Below are 24,977 nucleotides of genomic sequence, written 5' to 3'. Positions count from 1 at the left end.
ACAATCAATAAGGTGGCAAGCAGAGACCACTGTGGGAGTTTAGCAAGTAAAGGAGCACCATGACAGAGACTTGTATGAGGCTTAATGACCTCAAGCCAGCAAGAAAAATGTTTAATTAAGCTGGAGTATACTAGAATAATGGTCCCGCAGTACATTGGAAGATCTTATTTTACTCTTTGGATCGTTGGGTTTTCTGTTTTCTGTTTATAATTGGTGAGGTGTGTACCTTACTATGCTGAGCGCTGTGAGATGACATACACTACCGTTCAAAAGTTTGGGATCATCCAGCCAATTTAATGTTTTCCATGAAAACTCACACTTTTATTCATGTGCTAACATAATCATCAATTAGCCGTTCAACACCATTAGCTAACACAATGTAGCATTAGAACACAGGAGTGATGGTTGCTGGAAATGTTCCTCTGTACCCCTATGGAGATATTCCATTAAAAATCATCTGTTTCCAGCTAGAATAGTCATTTACCACATTAACATTTCTAGACTGTATTTCTGATTCATTTAATGTTATCTTTATTGAAAAAACACAGTTTTTCTTTCAAAAATAAGAACATTTTCAAGTGACCCCAAACTTTTGAATAGCAGTATATGTTGTGAATCTGTGCTATATGAATAAAATTGAATCTTAGCAGTGTTCAACCCTTAGGGTTGTATTGCAAGTTGATAGTGCAACCGAACAACACCCTATTAAATGCATGTTTATGCACCACGCTTTGTTATCAAGGCACATGACGGGCTGTTTATGAGTCAGGGACAGAGCATGCTTGGAGCTGCTGATGCAACGGAATGAGCAAAATACTCTATTAAACAATTTTTAAAATTTTTAAAAGACAAATAATTTCAATAAATGCTGTGAATTACAATTAACTTCAATTAAAAACCGGACTAAAAAGGTGTGGCTTCAGTTTGCTTTGAAAAATAACATCCTCTGTAGCCCTCAGGTCTTCAGGAAGGATGTTACTGACACAAACAAAAACAAAAGGATGCATCATCGTGTTTTTTTTCCGGGTTTTTGCTTCCACTTTAGGTTTAATTAAAAGGCCACCAACAGAAGGCATGAGGGTTCTGGAAGGTTTGGAGGATAAAAGCGAATCTGATAAACAGGTCGGACCAAGGCCACAAAGACTTTTATAAACCAATAAGAGGCTCCTAAAATCAATTGCAGAGCAGACTGCTAGCCAGTGCAGAGACTTTAAGATTGGTGTAATGTGTGCTCTCCTAGTCTTAGTCATCGCATGTGCAGCTGAACTTCGAAGCAATTGTATTAAAGGTATTGAATTGATTTTGCTTAACAGACTTGTAACGATTGTGAGGAGGATTCGTCACAGCTTAAAAAGATCAAGCAGCCTGCAGACTAACCCACAGTGAGCAGTAACACCTTTAAAAACAACGCCTGCTTTACTGCTGCAACTTTCAACTGACAGACTTTTTGAGGTAGTTTTCTGAACAAATGTTACTTCTTGTATTTGTGCAATCATATAAATGTCAGACCAGGCACATTTTAGCTTCTATATAAGAACCACTTGCACGTGTCTTCCCTCTTTCAATTTCTCTTGAGTAGCTTCAAGCTTGTTGAAATCATTGCATTCCTCACTGATCGAAATCTACATGATGATCACACCGAGCATATTTTGGATGCACGGCATAGGCTTGTAATGACCGACCTACAGGTGGTACACAGCTTGTAATGAGGTTAAATTCGTTCCTGTACCAAACTGATTAAAACCGCAGTGCTAATAATCCCCTGAAGGACTCAGAACTGCTACCAATATCTGAATGTCAGTCATCTGCTTGTTTGCCTGCTGGTAATGTCCCAGAATGCTGAGGCGCTGTTGTGGAGATTCTTCTGTGTGAGGATTCATTCATGGCTCAGTGTGACGAGTCAAGTACAGTTTAATTTCATGCAGCATGGGAGAAGAATATTAATCATTGTTAAAGAAGTCCCTGTTGAAGGTCTCTTTTTATATAGATCCATGGCTGACACCTGGATCTACCACAGACAGGATACTGTTTCAAAGTCACCAAAAATGGAAATCTGGTTCCCGCATATGCCCACATACCATTTTCTGCCCTGTTATGTGTCGATTCAGACAATTTTATAGATCCAAGAGGGGCAAATCATTTGCAGTTTACTCAGTCCGTGCTCATCACTTCAAAACTTACAGTCAAAGAAGTAACAGATCAACATGCACAGGTCAGAACAAGGGAACAACAAGCAGTACCAAATACAATAATAATGCAACAAACTGGGAAACTAATGGAGCAATATGCCCTTCATTTGCAGAGTTTTTTGGACAAGCAGCTTGCTTCTCCACCAGCTCTGCAGCCAGTCAGTTCCCTCAGATCAACTCCACACATTAACATCAAAATAGGAATGTCAATGATCAACAGTCAATCAATTAACCGATTAGAAATACATTAACAGATAAGGTAGAAGACAAAGGGCATGTATGTCAGTAAATATATTGTAGATTAGCTCTAGTACCTGGTTGTTCCAATAAGTGGAGTCCCTTAATGTTTAACACTGTAGTGACCTGATCCAGGTACTTGTATTTTGGGCAGTACCACGTTGGTAAGTGCAGAGCATTGTGGGGGTTTAGTTAGTAAAGGATCACCATGACAAAGCCTTCTGTGACAGCTGAGTACTTAGTTATACATTGAAATCCCATTAAACTACAGAAAAATATCAATAAAAGAGTGCACATAATTATCAAACACTACTAAACCTAGAAGATCCCGTCAATACACATCTGTGATCACAGGTGGCTTTAGGTGAGAGGTTGTCCCATCCTCTCTATAAGACTAATCATCTACCAAATAGTTTCCTTCTTTTCCTCACATAATTTCTCCTGTAAAGTGTTGCATGTTGACACACGTACAGAACACAAGCCAAAAAACTGACAATGCATTTGCGAGTTACACAAGTCTTGCAGAACTTTAAACCTTTTATGACAGCTTTTCCGTCTTCATGATTGATGGTGGCATGCTGCTGGATTTTGGACCTAAATTGATCCACGGTACAACAGCAAACTGCATAATACCCAGCACACCTGCAGTCCACAGGAATTTCTCGCATTACCTGCCACATACACACCAATCTGAGTTCTGCATGTGGTCTGTTGTGAAGTTCTTTATAGGCTGTGATCAGCAGCTTTACAACCCTAGTCTGATGGGAGAAAAAGAAGCCAAGAGGAAAACAATGCAGTGCCTATGACACTAAATGCTTTTATTTGGGGGAAAATGCCAAAACTAAGAGAATGGTGCTTTATGTTGAAAAAATAAATTAGTATTCTGTTTCTAGAGTGACTTGGCAATGTTGTTCCAGGTAAAAAGTTACGCATTTGTCATATATGATTTCAAACTTCCAGTATCCTATTTGGTTTTTTATTATTATATTTTATCTTATTATTATTATTATTATTATTATTATTATTATTATTATTATTATTATTTGGATCCATTTTGATGTGAGCTTTGTCTAAATATGCACCCACAAAGTAGATTCTGACGTTGTTTTGTAGCTCCAGTATCAACTTGTGAAGCTCTCCCTGCTCTTGATATTTGTCTTACCAGAGTGCAGGATTTCTGTGCATGATGAGATTTTTAGGAAGCTCATTAAAAAGCTAAAATATTCTGCCTGTGTATTGAAACTACTTAAGGCTGTGACCTTTTGATTTTGGTGATCAAGGAATATAATCTACCTGGCAGAGAGCCTCTTTTCTGTTTCTCTCTGTGCTTCATATGAAGAATCGTGTGAAACAGAAGATCTAGATAAGGAAATGAGCGAGTGCCTTGTAGAAGTGGCCAAAGAGTCTGTTTCCTCGCTTTTATCTTCTCTACCGCACACAGGAGGCAGAAAAGTCAGAACTGCAGTACGTATCAGGGAAGAGAGTGTTCAGAAGATGAATGAGAAATAAGGTGGAACATACTCTGGGATGAAGGGAGGCAGAGGAATAAGAGGTGAGAACGATGACAATGCAATGGGAAGAGGGGAGGAAAATGTACTCAGAAGGAAGGGGGACAGACTCCTACTGTGTGAAAACAAAGGTGTGATTGTGTTTCACGTGTCGGTGGGAGCGGAGGCCATGCTGCTGAAGTCACCGGGGACCCCACTCACCTTCACAGGTTGCTATAGAGACAGGCGTAAACAGAAACTCGGACAAAAACAGGCGGCTGCTGAGGCGGTGCACAGCACTGTCACAACTGAGGCGCCCTTATGTTCCTGCTGACACAACTCCTCAACAAACCTTAAACTTCCAAATGTGTGCACACGAGCCAGCATCACACGCATGGTCACACCTGAAAAGAGAGGCCTGCTTTGCTGCACACAGACAAGCGCACACTCTTCATCTCACACTCTGTCCGTTACCATCTTCTCCACAGTGAGCAGAGAGGACAAGTCAGGTGTTCTTGTTCCCTCTGTACATCGGGCACACATTACCAGCGGCTGATAAAAGACTCTTTGAACCATAATCAATTGCTTGCCACTGCGCGTTCGAGTCTGTCAAATTAACCTACGGGGCGACGGCAAGGTCGAGCTTTCATGCGCCGAGTGCGGCGAAAGCACCTCGCCGCCACACGCTCCCGGGGACTAAACCTGTCACTTCTAGGGATAGGCCGTTGAAGGGTGCTCTTCAAACTACATTTGAAGCTTTCTGAGCCATCAAACAAGGCAGGCACTGCTGTGAAGGAGGACTGCAAGGGGGAGGGCCTACTTAAAGAAAATGCTGAGCCTTCATAGCAAATAAAGCACAAGGCTGTAGCTAAAAGGTGGGCTGTTTTCCCCTGAGACAGAGGCAGAACGTGGATCATCAGGCAGCTTCAAAGGGCTGGAGAGGGAACGCTGAGAGCACACTAATTTGGCCGTACAACCTAAAATCTTCCAGAAACAAAGAAAAAAACACACTACATTTTTTTTCACATCCGCTGGCTTGGGCTTCGGTATGCCAAAGAGAATGTCATGTGGCATGAATGGCAAAGACAAATGAGAAAGACAAAATGCTATGTAGAGGGTTTTAAGATATCGGGGAAAGTAAAACAGGAAGGTCAGGATGGGACGTCACATCTGCAGTATTTTAAATGTTTGAGAAAGTCACCTACAGTTTCTGCATTTGAGCAATAAAGAAACAAGTACACTAAAAAAAAAAAGTTGCACAAAAAACACTGACTCGGACATAAAATGGCCCTTTGTATTTTTTAAATGGCAGGATATATATATATATACAGTTAATAAAATTTAGTATAGTGAAAAATAAAAAAGGACTAACAAGGAGGACTCTGGAGTATAAACTAGCAGTTTATACCTAAATACCTAAAATTTAGTAATTCAAATGCAGTTAGAACAACAGTTACAAAGCCAACTGAAAAGCTTCCATTTTTGAACCCCATTTGACTCAGATTTGAAGATAAAAAGACATCTAGACATCTTTTGTTCTACAAATCACAAAATTGATGTTTGGTAGGAACTGACAGTGGCACTGCCTTTCAAATATGGAGCGCTGAAAAGGAGAAAAAAATGCTTGGAGATTAATTGAGTCAGTGCAGACAGAGGACCAGACATAATTCAAGATTTGCTGCAGTCTCTAATTAATATCAAAATGTCTCATAGTTATTACGTAGTAAGTTTACTGTTGTTTATTTAGACTTGGACAATGTATGAAAGGTGTTTAGTACGGAATACGCTCATGAATAACATTTACACAAAGCAGGGGCTGACTATTTTTAACTGCCACATTTGGGACTATACACTATTGAACAACTAGAAACTCTGGGCTTTTATCTTTACACCCATCAGCATCAACAGAGAGACTGGCCAGACGAGGCCAGTTCAAATAAGCAGCCACAAGAAGAAAATAAAGGACAGACTGAGAGGCATGAAGAGGAGTCGCGGTCTGGCCACCTTCAGACTGTCAGCAGGCAGCTTCTGAACCAAGCCCACAGCTTTTAAATCCACTGAGAGAGACAGCTCTTCAGCCGGACGGAGTCAATTACCTTCAGAGCCACAAAGCCCTGGCCAGCAGTAGGGGATGTTCTGATGCTGGATCAAAGATTGGTAGGGAGGGCCTTAGTCTCCTTTTCTCCACAGCTAGTCAGAATGTACTAGATGCAATCCTACTGTCTCATTTCTTCACCTCGCTGCCAGCAAACACCACCCAGGAAGGAGCCACAGGAACCCGGCTGCCTCCAGCTCCGTGAAGCTGGAGCTGACTTTCATCTGGGACACCCAGCCTTGGCTGATCTGCTGCACAGCAGACTGCAGCCCATTAAAGACGTCTGCCCAACAGATCCCAGGCTGCTTTCATGGACACCAACAGCAAGTGAACAGTCAAGGTCTGCATATGCTAATGTTAATTAGCTAGAAGTGGGTGTGCTCAGCATGGAGCCAGCAGCAGCAGCAGCAGAACATAGATAAAACTCCACGGACACTCCAGAAGGGAAAAAAAGGAAGCTCTGAGCCCATCTTTCTCTATTCACAGCAGCTCTAGACCTCCAAAAACTTTGCTTGAGTAGATCAAGTCTATACAGACAAGCAAGATTAGGGGTTTACACACCTTAATGATAGGCAGAGGCAGTCCACCATCCATCCTGCTTTGTGATCAATTTAGTCAGTAAAATAATAAATTAAATATTTGGCATTCCCTAAAATGCTGCTCAAAATGACTCAGAAGTCAATAGTAATGCCATTTATCAGAAGAGAAAGTAAAATTACAACGTAAACACATACTTTAACCTAAATCATTACATTAAAATCTATACAGACTAAACTGGAAGGGTCTGGCACCCTTGCTGTTGGATATATATATTGCTCCCTCGGTGGATTTTCTTTTTACTGTGTGTACTATCCATCCAAGTAAGTCCTCAGCCTGTGGCAAACAGAGAGATATGACTAAAGGTCTGACAGTATGTACTGCATTCATTACAGTGAATGTGGCCAAAGCATAGCTGGGAACAGAGCTTTTGATATTGGAGCATTTTAACATTAAGAATGCATAGTGTCTCCAAAAAAAGTTGTTCTGACAGCAGCGAGGCAGGCAGGACAGTCCTGTTGCTGCGCAGAAAGAGATTTACAACAATAAATGGAGGCATTTTAGAGCTACCAGTTGAACTATGTGACTCATCACAAATCAATCTACCATTACCGTGAGTTTATGTATATTTGGCAAACAATGCATTGCTGCAAAGGTTTAGCCAACACTTTTGCTCAATGATCTTTAACTTCCTTGCCAGGGCATCTGGGTTGGCACATCTGCTGCACCAGCGCCATGATCTCATTGTATATTATGACTTTCCATAGCCAAGATGGACTCTGATAATGCATCAACTGTAGTTAAAAGCTGCTCGACCTGCCCACCTCAGTGCTACTGCTAATTTATGGAATATCCTCTGAATAAATGCACACACAGGGCATCTTCCTTGATTTTTCTATGCACAGCATAATGAATTTGCCAGAAGATCTTATACAAATCCTGCAATTACAAACAGTCGTCCTTGCTGGTGGCTACTATATGATGTGCTGCTGCATCTTTCTTTCAAATGAACAAGATTGTTATGCTGTAGATGGAGCTCAGCACAATGGGTAGCCACATGTTGTTGTCGGACGTTATTGTATCAGCAATAATGTGTTAATCGGCTGCGCTCCTTAAACACGCAGTGGTTTAGTGTTCTATTCGTGGCCCTGAATATAACAGGATCCTGCGATGTTCCAACCACAAGGCAGTCCAATCTGCAACATCATTTATAGATTTGTCATTGACAAAGAGGAAGCCATGGTAATAAAACTTTTAAATATGCTGATGCGCAATATTTCTGTGGTGCAGTCACATCAGTGCCAGCTGAGAGTATCATTAACTAAACAGCCATGATCTCTAATGATCATTAACTTGGCATCAAACACACCTCCTCTGCCACCTCATTTAAATAATTTCTCTCCCTTCATTTCCCCTTCTTGCCCTTCATTTCTCTATCAACATAACCTCTGGCTCACCTCCATCTTTCTCACCACTCCATCACTACGTTGAGTCAGCAATCAACTTTTGTCTTCGCCCCAATGAGCCGACAGAGGGGGAACAACTCCTCTCCAAAGGTGCTCTGGATTAATCACTTTACGCTGTTGCTTTAAGGAGCAATATTTCAGTTGCGCCGAGCCATTTTCTGCTACAATAAATAAATAAAATGACAGAAATGATGTAATAGAAAAATGACAAGACCTGAGAAGGATGGCAAAAAACATCTTTCCAAGGAGTAAACAATGGTGGTAGGTAGCAGGGTGATATGTGTGAAAGATTCTGCTTAATTCCAGTGCTGAAGTAAAAAGTTGATTCATTTAGTTGACTGACAGCAAATTGCATTTGATTTGAGTACAGCTTCATCTTTTGTGGTGCTGTAAACTTTTCTATTATTTTTTGTTCCTATATTTACATGGTTTCTTTAGTTTTACTTTAGTGCATCATGGTATTTGAACACCATGCAGCAATTAGGTAAACTGTTAAAAATGTGTTATACAAATATATTTTAATAAGACTGATTATTTCAGTCGTCTGTAAAGAAACAAGGTCAACTACTGCTTGGTCACATCTTGCCAAATGTGAGAATTTGCTGCTTTCGTCTTGTTTGCATTGTTTTAGTTTAGGTTTTTAGTGTTTATTTGGCACTATACAGGGGATCCTAGACTTGCGTCAGAGTTCCGTTCTTACAGATTGATGTAAGTCGATTTTTGTCGTAAGCTGGAACTCCGGAGAAAATCTAAACAAAGCTCTTAGGTGCACCACGATATTGATCAGTTCTTCACAAAAGTCATGAATAACAATGACTTTCAAGCATGTATGAGTCATTTTACAAGAAAATAACAGAATATAATATAATAATATATAACTTGATCTAACAATGTCGATGTCCGTTGGTGTTTCACCCTGTTCCAAGCGTTTTATTAAATCTAATCTATGAGGTTGACATGCCTAAACAGCTATCTACTACAGATATTCACTTCCCCAACTCGACGAATTGTAATAGTTTTAGTGAACCACTGACTTTTTGTGTAGTTTCAAAAACTGATCAATATAGAAAAGAATCAGAATTAGAAAAAAAGCTGCAGGCCTACTAAAATCAGCACTGTATAGCACTATTCCTATTTAAAAGGTGGGTTATGTATATAGATGCATCTCTAATTTGAAAAAATATATATTTAAACATATTTTTTAAACAAGACAAGTTTGAATTTAAAACCTTCAAATACACACAACTCTGTTAACTAACTTGGCAGTCATGCTGACAAACTGTATTTGTATGTATACTTTTCTGCTACTGAGGAAAGTGAACCATTCTGCGATGTACCTTAATTTTCAGAGCAGTCCTTTGTATATACCTCAAGCCAACATGAGTCATCGTGGCTGCAGCACAAAATAAAAAGAACTTTCATTTAACTAAAAAACATTATCTGTTGACTAGAAGAGGGGGAATGTCTGGTCAGGGAATGTAGAAAAGTACAAATGTTTCCTTGCTATGCAATTACAAACTTTTGTTAGAGCGGGTGGCTGTGTCCTCACTAAACTCTTCCTTCTTGAGCCTCTAGAAAACGGCTGGAATTTCCTAGGAAATTAAATAGATTACTGCAGCCCTTGGGACACACTGCGGGAGCAATGAAAACTGTTGGCCGAGTGGAAACAGGACACACAACCGTGAGTTACCAATCCAATTTATCGTGGCTCATGGTTGAATTTATAAAAATACAAGGTAACAGAAGCTGTCATTGCAGCTCTTTCCCTATGAGTGTGTGCAAGGATTTATTTAATCAGGAGGTGACACTCTGCTGGAGGGGATGTAATCAATTTGGACTGTGATGATTATTACATTTTTATTTAACCTTTACTAAACCAGGAAAGCATCAGCAAAATGAAAATATCTTCAAAGCAGCAACAGACATATAAAACAAAATATACAGTATCTTAGTATCATAAATTCAGTTGTTTGAAATATGTTTGTAATGAATTGTAAAGTAATTTCTACAAGTAGCAGACATAGTAGTAGGAACTTTAGCAGGACTGCTATTCTAATAATACATAATATAATAAATATTGCTACTCTATACAGGGAGATATGTGTTTTAAACAATGCTGGAGGAATATTACAAGAAGAAACTGCCACTGAGCTGTTAGATGAAGAGCAGCTGCAAAACTCCAACATGTTAACAAGACAAACAACACCTTTTTCCAAGCTGTTCCGTCTCAAGGAAAACCATTTTCACTGTGGCATCATGTGTTGAATGGTCGCGACTGCCCATGGCTTAGTTTAATGCGATTACCACCACCCTGAAAATGGCATCATTACTAGCAGTTTTCCATGTTGCTCTACACAACTTTGGAAGTAATGTTTCGGTTTCTCACCTGACAAAAGTCACAATGGCAACACATGTTATTGAGTTCTTCAAATGTACACCTACAGCTGTGAAATGGACATTTGTTCTGATAAATTACAGCCAAGTACAACAGATTTCCCTTTACTCTTTTCTTCAGCCGACAAACAACCCCTGTGGTTTGAATTATCTGAATACATTTTTATGATTAACATGAAAATGCATCCAAAATAAAATCTGTAATTATTTAAACATGCACAGATTTGCAAGCAGTTGCTATTAAGGATTTTTGTTGTCAGTGATCAAACAGCATTGCTTTAAATTTACTTGACTTGACGTCCACTTCTGGTCAAGATTTAAATCTCTAAAAAAACAGGAATACTGGTTGGAGGAACTGTGGTTCTGGTGTGCAACAAAGAACCACATTAAGCAAGTGTAGCTTCAAGTCTGCCTAATGCAAAGAAGATGACAAAGAAAAACTTGATTTTTAGTGATGGTTTGATTATGAAACAGCAGTGAGTGCAACTCCAATGAAGCCATTATTAATCTAATTTTCCTCGCCGTTTAATGTTTTATTATGTCTAGCTGGCATTTATAAACATTGCTGAGAACCCCAGTGCATAGAGTGGAGTCCACAAACTTGAGCCATATTTCCATAATACATTTTTATGAGCATTTTTAAGTATAGCCCGCCAAAAAGTTAATAAAACTGCAAAATTCAAATGAACTTACCGGATTTTGCCAAAAAGTTTGCATACTCGCATGAGATGGCTTTGGACTTTTTTGAAAAAGAGTTAATACACTTAATGGGAGATGGAAACCATTTGTGAATAAGCTCTGCCGCAGCTCACATTTAACTTGACTGATCAGCTGTTTACACGTCTTCGCGAAACAGCTGATCAGTCAAATTAAATGTCAAATAGCAACCAACATGAAATAGTAATAACGGATTTCTCAAATGAAACAAATTCCATATTCCTTATACTTTTTCTTTTGTAGATATCAGAATTTGCTTGTTTCTTCTTCTTCAAAAAGTTGAGGTGGTTGACAAAAAACTGCTTTGTTTCCAGCTTTTTCTACTAGTCGTGCATAAAATGGCTTAAACTCCCACCTTCAGATGACACTATGCAGCTATTAAGCTAAGTTAATGGTAGCAAACCCAATTCATATTTAAATTTTTAAAGTTTTTGTGGCATTTCAAAAGTTTGCTTCAAATTTGATTGACAGTTTTTTGGAAACACAACTACTGCAGCAGTGAGCAGTGATATTAAAACACTGAATGGTAGCAAAAATGAGATTAATAAAGACCTTATCAGACATTCAGAACAAAGTAAAAGGAGCTTCAACATCTGTAAAAACAGATGATGATGACGCGCTTCTTTGGTAGCTCGTCAGCCGGTAAAGCAAACTGGTTCTTAGAAGGTTTGCATGGTGAACCAACAGTAGCACCCTGTTTACATTGATGGGAAGGGAATATGTGACAACTAAGGGGCTTAAAAATGGGCAGAAAGGAAAAAAAATTACTGAACAAACTAAATCGTCGGAGGTTGTCTTCTCGTACGTGGCTGAGCTCATTAAAAACACACCAATGGGCAGTGCAGTGCTTCTCTGAACTGCTGTATTGGCCTTAACTTACAGTATTTTAAAACATGCTCAAAAGCAATGTGTTATCTGATCTTCTGGCTATGTTGTTATATGTCACTGGAAATCACTGTAAAAATGCAAAATGAGGACATAAATGTACAAAACATAGAACAACGACATGGAACCGGAAGCTCACAATAAACGTCAAGTAAAAGCAAGTACATGGTTCCTCTAAGAAGACTGTTAAGTTCCAGGACATACAAAAACACACCTCTTAGTGTTGATCTTAAATAAAGAGGGATTTAACCTTGAACAGCCGCTTGGATTTTATTCGTGAACGGTGTAATAAGCGTCAACAGAGAGTGCAATGTGCACAGCCTGGAACACCAATAGCACCGCAACTGTTTACCTCCTACAGCAAAGACAGCAATTGCGGAAAATGATTGCTCTAAATTGTATAGTGGTAAGGTAAAGTATGGTAAATAAGGATGTCTGCTGCTTGTCTAGAGTCTGGTTGCATGAATAAATCCATATAAATCTCTTCTCAAGCCATGATTTTGAAATAATTGACACACATCTTGAGCAAAATGGAGAGTGGGCCGTGGTCGGAGCAATTGTGGTTCCTGACTGAGATGGAAAAGATCACTCATAACAAATTATGTGTAAAGACGGGTCACATTTATGTGCGGGTTGAGAGATAGCAACTGAAATTTTAATTTTAATGCTGAAAACAGCAAATCCTACCATTATTTTGTATAATAGTGCTGAAAACAAACATGTGTCTCAGCCACCAGAAAATGGGAGGAAAAATAAAATCACATCACACAAAGACATGTGTCTGCTGGCTGGTCTGGTATACATGATGGAACAAGAGCAGAAAGGGCAGAAATAAAGTCAAATACGTCAAGGGAAAAATCACATACAGTGATACGAAAAAAAATAAAAGGATGCACAACACAAAACCACACATTCTGGTACCACAGCATGATGAGCTGCCACTTTTTTTGTGGGGCATTGTACAACAAGAAAATGTCATCAAGAGACCTTTCTAGCCTGCCATGTCATTTGCTGGAAATGGAGCATTTCATTGTGCGATACCTTCGAGATGCCAAAAAATGAAGCAAACAGAAAGAGATGCTGGAGTCTTTCAAATGGCAATAATGAAACTGAAAGTCTGAGCCCGGGAGAGTGGCCTGCGGAGGATGCAGTGTTCATTAGTGACTCCCTAAATCTTTGGTCAGGCAGCTGTCTGAGGTAACTAAGTAGGGAAACTAGAGGCTTCTCTGTGTAGAGCCTCCTAGCTAGCATCTACTGTGTAACACTAGTAAATGGGAGAATCTGTTGAAAGCAGAAGTTCAGCAAGTGAGGTGTTTTGAGTACAATTTTCAACATGTTTTGCTTCAAGAAGATGCTTTGAATTCACATGAAATTCTCATTTTGACGCAAAGTTTGTAGATTAGCAGGAATGTATCACTTGGAAGTAAAAGCAGTGCTGTCTATTTAAATGTGAAGCAACACCACAAATATTGTGTCCCTTATTTATTGTGTAAATCAATGTGATAAATAATCATGATCTCAATATTGACTGAAATAATTGGAATCACCATTTTGCTCATAATCGTGCACTCCTGATCTCACACACAAAGTTGATTAGATTTTTGATTGTGGCAGATTCTGTGGAAAAACTTGGTGACTTAACAAAACAAAAACGGCTCATCCTCTCTGAAAAAACTGTCTGAAAAGGTCGACATGAAAACATACTGACCCATCCTCTGGGGACTATGAATATACACAGGAAGACTAACATAAAACTCATTAATTGTTGTTGGGACGTTTTTATGCACTAAAGTGTTAGTTAATGCTCTTAGGTACATCGACTGGGTACTGCAAGAGTATCTATCATATTTACCAGTATTATTCTCACATACACACTACCCTTTAAAAGTTTATACACACTACCCTTTAAAAGTTTGGGGTCACTTAGAAATGTCCCTATTTTTGAAAGAAGAGCATTTTTTTTCAATGAAGATAATCAGAAATACAGTCTAGCCAATGTTCATGTGGTAAATGACTATTCTAGCTGGAAATGACTGATTTTTAATGGAATATCTACATGTGTTCCTGTGTTCTAATGCTACATTGTGTTAGCTAATCGCGTTGAAAAGCTAACTGATGATTAGAAAACCCTTGTGCAATTATGTTAGCACATGAATAAAAGTGTGAGTTTTCATGAAAAATATGAAATTGTCTGGGTGACCCCAAACTTTTGAATGGTACTGTATATCACACTAACTCAAAATAGAAAGTATGATGTTCCGGATCTTTGCTTTAATACATTTTTTTCTGACCGGACCTCTTTGAATTTTAGTTAAATACCCTGTTATAAATCATATTTCTTTTCTGAAACCCAAGCCTTGTTTTCAGTATCAACTACTAAATGTTGTGCAATAACAGTGGAAATATTGGCAAAGTGTCTTCAGTATTCTTTTACTAAGTCGTACAAAAAGTTAAATGGAGAATTCTGAGGATTCTTCCTTTGAAGAACAACCATATTAAACTGTAAGCACCTTTGAGAATAGTACAATAAAAATAATGGCATAAGGAGCCCTGCACTGCAGCCAAAGGGGCTCCTACTGGACACGTAACTATATCTCCTTGCCAAACAAGGCCGACAATGAACAAGAAATAGGATCAGAGACAGGCTGTTGTCCTTTCCTGACATGACATCACACTGAGCTGTCCACACTTGAGAGACCTCAGGTGACACTCTTGGATTCTGAGAGGCCTTGAAAGTGTAACAAAGGCTTTCATGACCACGGCACTTCTCCCAGAGTTTCGACCTGCATGTCCTGCTCTGGGAACAGAACTTCTCGTCCTGTTATGTCTCAAGAAGGCACTTCAGATGTACAGCCTGCAGAAAGGAGTTTGATACCCATATCTTGGCTATCATTGCTGAACACCTTTTCACAGCGGAGTGCAAGTTTCAGGTGTAAACACCTTCTCCTGTTGACGTGATCAAACAACCTGATATGAACTGCTTCTTTTGGTGAGTAACTCAATATTTGTGCTGTTTTATTTAAACGTATGCACAGGTTTCACTCTTGGCTTGTGGGTGGCTTGACATCGCAATGGAGAGATGTAAAATTAGAGCACAGCAAGCTACAAGCAACCGGGTCACAGGGATGGAGCATAAAAGATGACAAAACAAGCACGTTGCTAAGGATGCAGGCTCGATCAAATGAGATTTCTACGACCGCTACTAACTACTGATGTTGAATAGCACGGTCAAACCTCTGTAGATGATCCAGAATGCAGCAGCACGTCTGGTTTTCAAACAGCTAAAAACAGCCCACATCACCCCACTGTTCAGATTGCTTCATAAAATTCAAAATTCTGACATTTGCATTCAAAACTAGAATGAAAACAGCTCCCTCCTACCTGAAAAAATAGTCCTATTTCCTCCTGCACTGTCTGTGTGCACCACGGTCCTATTATCACACTTGAATTTGTTTCATGGCTCTTATCCAGGTTGTTTTCTCCTGACTAGATCCTTGCTTGTGTTGTATCTACTCTCAGATGTATGTTGTTTTGGATAAAATCATCCGCTAAATAAAACTGTAGAGTTTTAGTATCTTAAATAATACGAAATCTGTCATCATTTCAACATAATGTATTTTAAGTTCCAGAAAACAGGACTACACCTTGCTGTCTTGCTTTGGTTTTTAAGGCGTCAAATTTAGGTCACTGGCCAGAAAACGTTGAGCAACCCTGATCTAGACACAGAGTGAGACGAGAGCAGAGAGGAAGACTGGATGTGAAGGAAGATGGAGTTGGAGGGCGAGCCTGACCTTCCCCGCCCAGCAGGAGGTCCAAGCTAAAGACAGAAATCCTCAGGCTGACCTGTCTGCTTGCAGTCCGGCTGCTCTGGTTGTGCTTCTTTTAGCTTGGCTGACACACTTAGAGAGCTGCTGGTTTGGATGTTTAGGGACAGAGGTTGTCGTTTTAAGACAAGGCGAGTTCAGAGGCATGACTGTCACATTCAGACATTGCATTCTGATTCGTTTCTCAGATGCGACCTTTAGGGCTGATTGTTCTTGCTGCCACTTGGTGATAATCAGGTGAAATCTGCAATACCTTATCTCACAATGGGTGCTGTGATAATGACAAAGGTAATATCTTGCTATTTACCACCACAGCAGTTTTAAGTGATGGCGCTCAGACACAGGAACAATAAGGGTTAGGTTTAGTGTAAAGACATTAAGGAACACAGATTTGTCATGCACTGGTCGCGTTGACATTTCGTGACATTTTACCTCCATGATTCATCCAATGTTCAGATTTCTGTTTTGAAAATGTACAAAAATATGCTTGCATTAAGACGAAGACATGTCTATGTATATATGCGTACATAAAATACAGTAGAATTTGATTTGTGGGAAGGATTACAGGCAAGGATTTCATTTTTTTTTGCTATTTTTACAGGCCAAGTGAACTCTATATGATGATGTCTGCTTGGTGCCAATACTACATCACCCATCCCAGCTTGAGGTGCAATGAGGAGGGGAAGACAATACAAACTTGACATTAAGACTAACGGAAAAACGGCTTTGAAAATTACCTTTTTGCAACACAGGTTTGGCCAAAAGTAGGCTTACACGTAGCAGGTAGGATTTCGGTAAATCAACCACCAAACCTGTGCTTTCAAATGTATTTCTTATGCGATAAATTGCCTGGCGTGAAGGTGGAGGAGTGTTACAGGCTCCTTGCAATGATGCACGCACCTAAAAACCCTAAAAATCGAAACCAAAATTGGAAGAAATAGCTTAATAGCATTTCCAAAATGCGAATAAGGGATATGGAATACTAGTTTGGAATTATGGTTTGGATAAATTAGATCTAAAATGTGAAATAAATAGTGAAACAACTCCTTTTGGCTCACTCTGTATATTAAATTTGTCTACTCTTTGTCCTCCTCAAAACAGCCCTGAAAGGGATTTTATAGGTTGGGGCTGCCCCAACAGCAATCCCCGCAGTAGAAAGCAGTGAGTTTCCAACTTTGTAGCATGAATTTGGGGAAGGCACTTTCCATTTTCAAGATAACAAGGCCCCAGGTCAGTAACAAAATATATATTCCCAGCTTGGTGTGAAAGAAGTTGATTGGTCTGAGTCTTGATGTCAACCCATTTAACACCTTTGGGATAAACTGAAACAAACCAGACCTTATCGTTGCAAATCTGTAATGTTCTTGTAACTGAATGGAAACAAATCCCTGCAGCTGGGTCCCACATTCTGCTGAGAGGCTTGTTTAACAGTCACATGAAGGATTCAGGTCCACTTTTCGATCCTTTTTCAAAAAATTTACCTGAAATAAATTGAGTTAATAAAAAGAAATGATATTTTCTTTTCACTTCAAAGTATTAAAATGTGGTGCTTCTTTTCCAATTTTAATTAATTGCTCAAACTAAGATAGTGGTTCAACGTGCTCTTCTATTTCCTGATAATTTATTGTTGCTTCTTGTAATATTTTTCCAAAACAGATCTTTAGGCTAACAAAGGGTTCTTCGCATCACTCTGCAACTGATGTTTGATTCTGTTTCTCACAGGCACAAGATAATCCTACTGAAGTAGGCACAGAAAGCAAAGGCCAAACAGCAGTGGTGAATCTGCTCCACCAGACGTAAAGGTGAATGTGTGCACACATCATGTTTCTGAAAGGGTAAAAATCTGACAGCACTACAGTCCAACAACATTCAGCATGTAGTCCCAGTGGCACGCCACCTTTGTGCCACAGTGCTCCAGGATGAAGTATAAAAAAAAAAGAAAGAACCAGAAGAAGAGGAGGCTCACACGACATCCTCATGTCCTCTCTTGTTCCCATCAACAGCTTAACAACACACGCTAGCTGCTCAGCTCAAGCCTGTGGCAAAGTGACTCACACAAAGGAAGCATTTTCAAAGAGAAAATGAAATGACCAGTGCAGGCAATATAGCAGACGTACAAACGGGAATACAACACTGATTCTGTTTTGGCTCGTTTCTCGGAAAATATGTCCGTATGGATAAATATGGCTTTGTCATTTACAGACCTGTTAATGTGGGGGTATTATGCATAGCATGAATTGTCTAGACTTAGGTTGGACTTTCCATTTAAAGGTGATAGCATGAGGAGAACGTTGCAAATTATTCTGACAGTATGAGTATGTGTTTGTAGAAAAACTAACAGCGGTGAAAATCGATGCAGTCTGCGTGTTGCAAATTGGTTTCTACTACAGGGTCTACACTTATAGTACCACTGGGAGTTGTCAAGGCCAGAAACTGTCAGAGCAATCATATATAAGCTTAAACGCAAACACAAAAGACAGTCCTTCCTTTTCATGCACACTCTGAAGGAGGGATGATCGTTGATGCCATTCAAGTTCACGACAGGTTACTATCACAAACCCCTCTGCACAAATTTGTCCAAAACTGATGGATTCAATTCACCATGGATAAGTTTGCCTATCTGCTGGAAATCCAAATCTTTAACAGTTAATTTAAGGATGTAAGAAGCTGTGCTATGCTGGAGAATTAACTGATGACACACATGGACACCCAAAGTACGTAACACATTTGCACAGTGTTTCCCTAGAGGGGTAGATCAATATTAGAATTTACTTAAAGCGCTACTAGTCCACGTTTTATTTGAAAAATAGGTCTCGTGATTGAGTGTAATGTTTAAAGTGTCACTTGAAGGGAAAAAGTAAAGAAACATTTACCCATCGTCATTAGCTCTGCAGCTCCCCTGAGCTCTACCAAGTGTTTTATAGTCTTTCAACACATACTTTTGGTTCATTCCATGTTCTTATTGCCAACAGGAGGCAGCTTTATAAACCTGCTAATCACAAAACTGCACACAGGTTAACTTATTGCGGATGAGCTACTGAAAAAGGTGAAAAACAGCAGCAGAAATATACAATTTTCTCAATAAGAAGGATTTCAATTCAACACACAAACACATAAATAGACAACTGTTTTTGAACATTTTATCCGCATGAACCTATAAACAGGTGATAGAATATCAACTATTTCTGACTTTCAACTTGTTGTAGAGTTCTGCGCCCTCCCCAAGTAGCCACAACCTGATTAATGCAGCATTACTAATGTAGGCTGAGCCATGTAGCATTCCTAGCACTGCCACTCAGAGGATCCCTGATGCAAAACAGCAGTAACAGCAACAGTAAGCTCCTCCACCCCTCAGCCTATCTCTGCTAAATTAGAATAGAGTGCTCACTTCAAAAGAAATCTTCCTGCATTGAAATGAACTGACCTTTCGAGTGGGAGTACGAGTCAAAGCGGAGCTACGAGAGGGAGAGTTTGCTCAGGGCCGTCCTCTCTTTTAACTCTTATCTGACTGTTTGAGCTCAAACTAAAACAAATGGAAGATGAAGCTTTGTTGTTGTAGCAACTAGAAACATCAAGGTTCATTTTACCGTTCTGCCAGTTAAAAGTCAGCGGATGTAAACGGTCACGGGAGCTCTTGGTGAAGAGAATAAATTTGGGACATCAGTCAGTGCTGCACTTCCCGTGACATTTTCCACTATTTGAAAGCCATTTTTTCGACGCACGCTGCAACCTAGATCAGCGATGGGCTGATTGATCTCACGCCGAGGAAAGATGTTTGAAAATGTTAAACAACAAACGCCGGGACATTCACAGTTAACAAGACAAAATGGCACACTTCTTGCACTAAAGACCGAGACATCCAAAACCCAGACACTTATTCACATAAAAGTTTCCTCTCTTTCAGGGAAGGTAAGAAGTTTTAAGATTTATCATTCTTCAGGTGAATGTTAGGGCTACACATCTCTCCTGAACAGTCTCTGGTATTGCAGTTGGAGCGGTGGTGTCAAGGTGACACTCCATCTTAATTTTAAGATACACTCTTCATCTCTATGCATGATTAAAAGAAAATGTTGTGGAGGGCATTTCGAGAGCTTCTCTCTTTGTCTGCCTTTCACTAGACACTCACTCAACAGCAGATAAATCACTAAAATACAACTGGAGCAGCAGCAGCAAAAGGATAAGGAAGACAAAAGTTTCTTTCTCTGGACAACCAAGAACCAACATCTGTTCTGGTTTCAAAAAATGAAACTCTCAGAGGTATTCTTTTCAAGATTTACTCTACTCGTACACAGATGACACTGCACTGCTTCAATCTCGCATTGCATCCCGATTCAAAACCAAAAGCAATCTCTTACTCGCACATGTGCATGTAGGAGCGACCGGTCCCCCATCGCTACCTTCCTTCATTCAAACATGCATCTGTTTTATCCTGCTGGAAAAGTCTTTTCTTGTTGCTGCAACGTTACCACATTCACAACACATTCACATTCACACACACACACACACACACGTTTCACTCATCGGCAATGAAAACAAAGGCTGCCTTGCAAATGACCTGCAGACATGAATTGGCACATGTATGCATTTATTCCCTTTTATTAGCTTATCAGCATGCATGTGCAGAGACCTGTACAGCATGGCAAATTCCATCTGCATAATTCTCTGCAGGCCCCAATCACAGCTAATAAAGGAAATGAAGACGAATGACAAGGTTTCATTCGTGTGAAGTGCAGTGAGGAGGGAATGGCAATGAACTGAGACTGGATATTTCTAGGAGGGAAAGACTTTGGTAATTATTTTCAAAGTTACCATCCCCTTTGTGCAACTCTGTCCAATAAAGCATGCACAATAAAAAGACCTTAAGCACTCCTTGATGTTGTGAAACCTGCATGTATATGAAAATCATACTGAGATCTCCACATGTATCTGCAATATTATGAAGCCTTCGCATCTCCCTGAAGGCTGATTTAAATTGCGTTTATAATATTCATCATTCAGGTGAGGCTTCTATACAAAGCACTTACCATCTCCACAAGTGCACACATAACACCTACCCAGAGAGTGAAAGCAATTGCATATTGCTAGCTATAAGGGTTAAAAACACTGCACCGTACTCATGCAGCTATGGATGGACTATTCACGAGCTAGGGAACTTACTTTACATGAGTGTGCCACTGATGCAGCTGATCCCAGTTTGATAAGAGAGCTTTTTACAGGCTGCCCTGACGTGCTTTGAAACTGTTTAGACAGTTAATGAAAACAAGTGTTTGGATAGTTTCAGTACAGAAGTGGATTAAAATTGAGTTTTAAAAAAGTTAATGGCTGCTTGTATGCATTCATCCCAGGCCGTCAGAGTGTTTTTCCTTCTTTGACTGTTTCATTTAAAGAGTTTTTAGAGAACTATACTTTAATAGGTACAAACTTAAAACGAGGGATGAATCTGCAGGTAACCCCCTCGGGTTAGAAAGCACTTAACCACTGTAATTACAGACCACTTTGTTTTGTGCTTGCATACAAATTCATGGAACTATTGTGCTGCTGCTGTTGTGATAGCAAACTTTAATTTAATATACAAGTTAAAAACGCATGCTTTTATGATTAAATATAATGTAGATTAGGAGCTGCACAGTGGTGTAGTGGTTAGCACTTTCGCCTTGCAGCGAGAAGGTCCCTGGTTCGCGTTCCGGCTTTCCCGGGATCTTTCTGCATGGAGTTTGCATGTTCTCCCTGTGCATGCGTGGGTTCTCTCCGGGTTCTCCGGCTTCCTCCCACAGTCCAAAAATATGCTGAGGTTAATTGATCTTTCTAAATTGTCCGTAGGTGTGAATGTGAGAGTGATTGTTTGTCTTTGTATGTGGCCCTGTGACAGACTGGTGACCTGTCTAGGGTGTCCCCTGCCTTCACCTGAGTCAGCTGGGATAGACTCCAGCCCCCCCATGACCCTAGTGAGGATTAAGTGGTGTATAGATAATGGATGGATGGATAATGTAGATTATAGCATTTCAATTTCATGGAAAGGGTGCGTCGTATGCAGAAAAAAATCCCTTACTTGTAAATACAGAAAGAAATCTAATTTATGTTATCAAAGGATAACGGATCAGCATTCTACCACAACGCTCCTGATTTGATTCCTGAGCCTACATGTATATTCATTGTAAACACAATAACATGTGAACCTGAGCTTCCTCCTCCTTATCCTCCTTATTACTTGAAGATTGGCCATTGATTTTACTCTGCCTGCTGCAAACTCAATTACTCCTTCAGTTCCTTGTTTTTGACAAACTAAGCTGTTTTGAAGGCCTGACTTTGTCTCTCTTTCTTAAAAGAGCCTCAAGAACGACAGTGAACTGTCTCTCATTTTTGAAAGAAGCACTGGTCGGTATCATGTCAGACTGTCATTCAACATCCACCTGTTCGCGGTTTAATTAGTTCCATCAATCACAGCTTGCTTAGAATGTAATCAAAGCAAAAAATCTGGCTCACTTGAAGGATCAATGGAGCCTGTCTTAGACTGTTTTATGAGCGTGCTTACTGGATTAAGCTATTTAATGGCTACTTTTACCTGGGGCTCTTTGCAATAACATCTATCTATTGCTATTTCAATATATTTTTTTTCCCCTTTTTCCTCTGGTCTGGGTTGTTTGCTGAAAAAGGCAGAAGAGGCAATCACATGCAAGTGGAGATGTGTAGTGCTTTTAGGTCGTCACTAGAATCTCCTCCACCAAAACATGGAGTCTCCAGGTCCAAAAAGCAAAATTAAATTGACCGAGATTCAATGTTGAAAGGAGAGCAAAGGGGAAAACCAGACCGACATGTAGACACAGAGGTTTAGCTTCTTTTTCATCATCGTCATGATCATCCAGTATAGCCAGCAATCTACAAGACAATTTAAATTTAGTTCCAACCATCACTCCTGAACAAGACCACAAAAAAAGTTCAGCTGAGGCAGCCAGTTCATAGCAAAGTACATGCCCGGAGTAGGTTAAAGAATATAAAGAAGAAATTAGCAATAAACCTGGAATCTATAGTTTAACCCAGGGGTGTCAAACGCATTTAAGTTCATGTAGCCACATGATCTCCATTGGGCCGGACCAGTAAAATCACAGCATAACCTATAAATAATGACAACTTAAAATTTTTCCTGTGTTTTAGTGCAAAAAAGTACATTCTGAAAATGTTCACATTTAATGAACTATCTTTTTACAAAACACTATGAACAACCTGAAATTTCTCAAGAAAAATAAGTGCAATTTCCACAATATTATGCCTCAGTTTATCATTTACACAGTACAACTTACAAATCACAACGTGTCTGCAAAGGCACAAAACATTTTGTCACAGGTATCTGGAACTGAACACTGTAATATTTTACTTTATGATCGAAATAAGTTGTAAAGATCTGGAATTTATTTTAAATTTACATTCATTTCCACATCTGTGTAGTAATCCTGAGCACCACACAATACACACTAAAGTGGGAACCATTAAGGAAGAAGGCTAAGTTGCCTCCCTGCCTTAGAAATGTGCAAAATATATATGTAAAGAAATACATAACAGTTGTGGCAGTACAGTGGACAAATTTGAAATAGCAGTTATTGTTATTGAAAAATTGCAGTTGATGTTGTCTGTGATTTTTACACTTTGCAAAGCCTTCTCACGGGCCGGATTGGACCCTCTGTTGGCCGGTTTTGGCCCATGGGCCGTATGTTTGACACCTCTGGTTTAACCTCTTTTAAAAGAAAGAATGTGCCTGTCGTCTGATAAAGTATAAGCAGATTTTAAAAACATTTGTGCATCCTTTCAAAGACAAACACCCATCCTTATCTCACTCTAGTGATCTTCTCACAAAGATTGGACCAATCAACCCTCGCTGCTTTAAAGTCAATAAAATGATCTTTAAATAGGTAGAAGTATGCCCCCTGCTGACTTCAACGTGCCTCCGCATCTCTATCTCGAATCACAGCAGTCCGATTGGGGAAACACGAGGCGACAACAGAGTTAAAAATCAGCAGTTCTGGCTAGATGGGAATCAATAGCAATTTGAGGACTACTGCTGCTATAAATAGCTGAGCAGAGCTATTACAGGGAACTGTTTGCTGCTGCTTGAAACTGGGGGAGGAGAGCAGACGGGAGAATGCATGTGCCTCACAGACACATGCATTCTCCATGACTTGGGAGAACGCATGGCGGTGAAGTTACTGGGTTTCATTTCCATTCTCTTGGCACCTATCCCATCAAGGAGAGGCCGGGGACAACATGTTTTATACCAACACCCACTTACATGCCTGGATGGACACACATGCAGCTGTAGATGCACAAAACACTTTCAGAAACACACACCCACTCTTCGAGATGTGCAGGCAATCAAGTGTTGGTCAACAGAAAGAAATACCTGAAGTGCTGACCACTACACAGACACACATGTTTCAATGCCAACTTTGTGAGAACATACACTGCCTGAGTAAAGTGTTGGAAGTTTTCTCCTTTTGTTGATCCTCAACATTGAATTACTGACAATTTGATTTGGCAACTTTAACCAGAACTTACAAGAAAACACGAGTGTCAGTGGCTCAGATTTTATATATGTTTAATTAATCGACAATACTTTGTAGACATTTGTTTTCACTTCGACATGATAGAATATTTTTGGTAAATTCTTGTCAAGAAAAGCTCAAACTGATCGAGATTCAATGTTGAAAAGCAGGTAAAGGGGAAAACTTGCAAACTACTTTCTAAAGGCACTGTACAATCCTTAGCCCTGTATCTTAACCTTAACCATCACAATAAAGAGCACAAGTCCAACCCTAACCTAAACCTAATTCCAGCTTCCCTGGAAACAGGCCTTTAAATGGGTTTGAGAAGATGAGGACCAAAATATCCTGACTCCAGTTGTTTAAAAAGGAAATTGGTCCTCATAATGACACACACACACAAGCCCACAGAACTGCAGACACACAGGACCACGGAAACTGGAGCATCGTAATATAGGAACCGTGTGAAAAATAACCAGATAGGTGTTCCAAGGTGGCACTTTGTGTTTTCATACAGATCAACATATTCATATAAAGCATGAATACTAAATGTGATTGCTGGTTCAGTGTGGCCAGAAACAGAATTTTAAAAAGCAATGCTGCCCTCTATTTAAT

General features: G+C 39.7%; 1 protein-coding gene across 2 annotated transcripts in view; it reads right to left on the bottom strand.

Moving 5' to 3' along the window:
- The window catches only part of slc36a1 (solute carrier family 36 member 1), a 59,017-nt gene that overhangs the window by 3,523 nt on the left and 30,517 nt on the right, over nucleotides 1-24,977 (bottom strand). The gene's annotated exons all lie outside the window — the stretch shown is intronic.

Source organism: Amphiprion ocellaris, chromosome 13, assembly GCF_022539595.1.
Source record: "Amphiprion ocellaris isolate individual 3 ecotype Okinawa chromosome 13, ASM2253959v1, whole genome shotgun sequence".
In the NCBI taxonomy this organism is placed as follows: domain Eukaryota; kingdom Metazoa; phylum Chordata; class Actinopteri; family Pomacentridae; genus Amphiprion; species Amphiprion ocellaris.
Note: the sequence above shows the minus strand (reverse complement) of the source record. Positions and strands in the feature narration are given on the sequence as shown.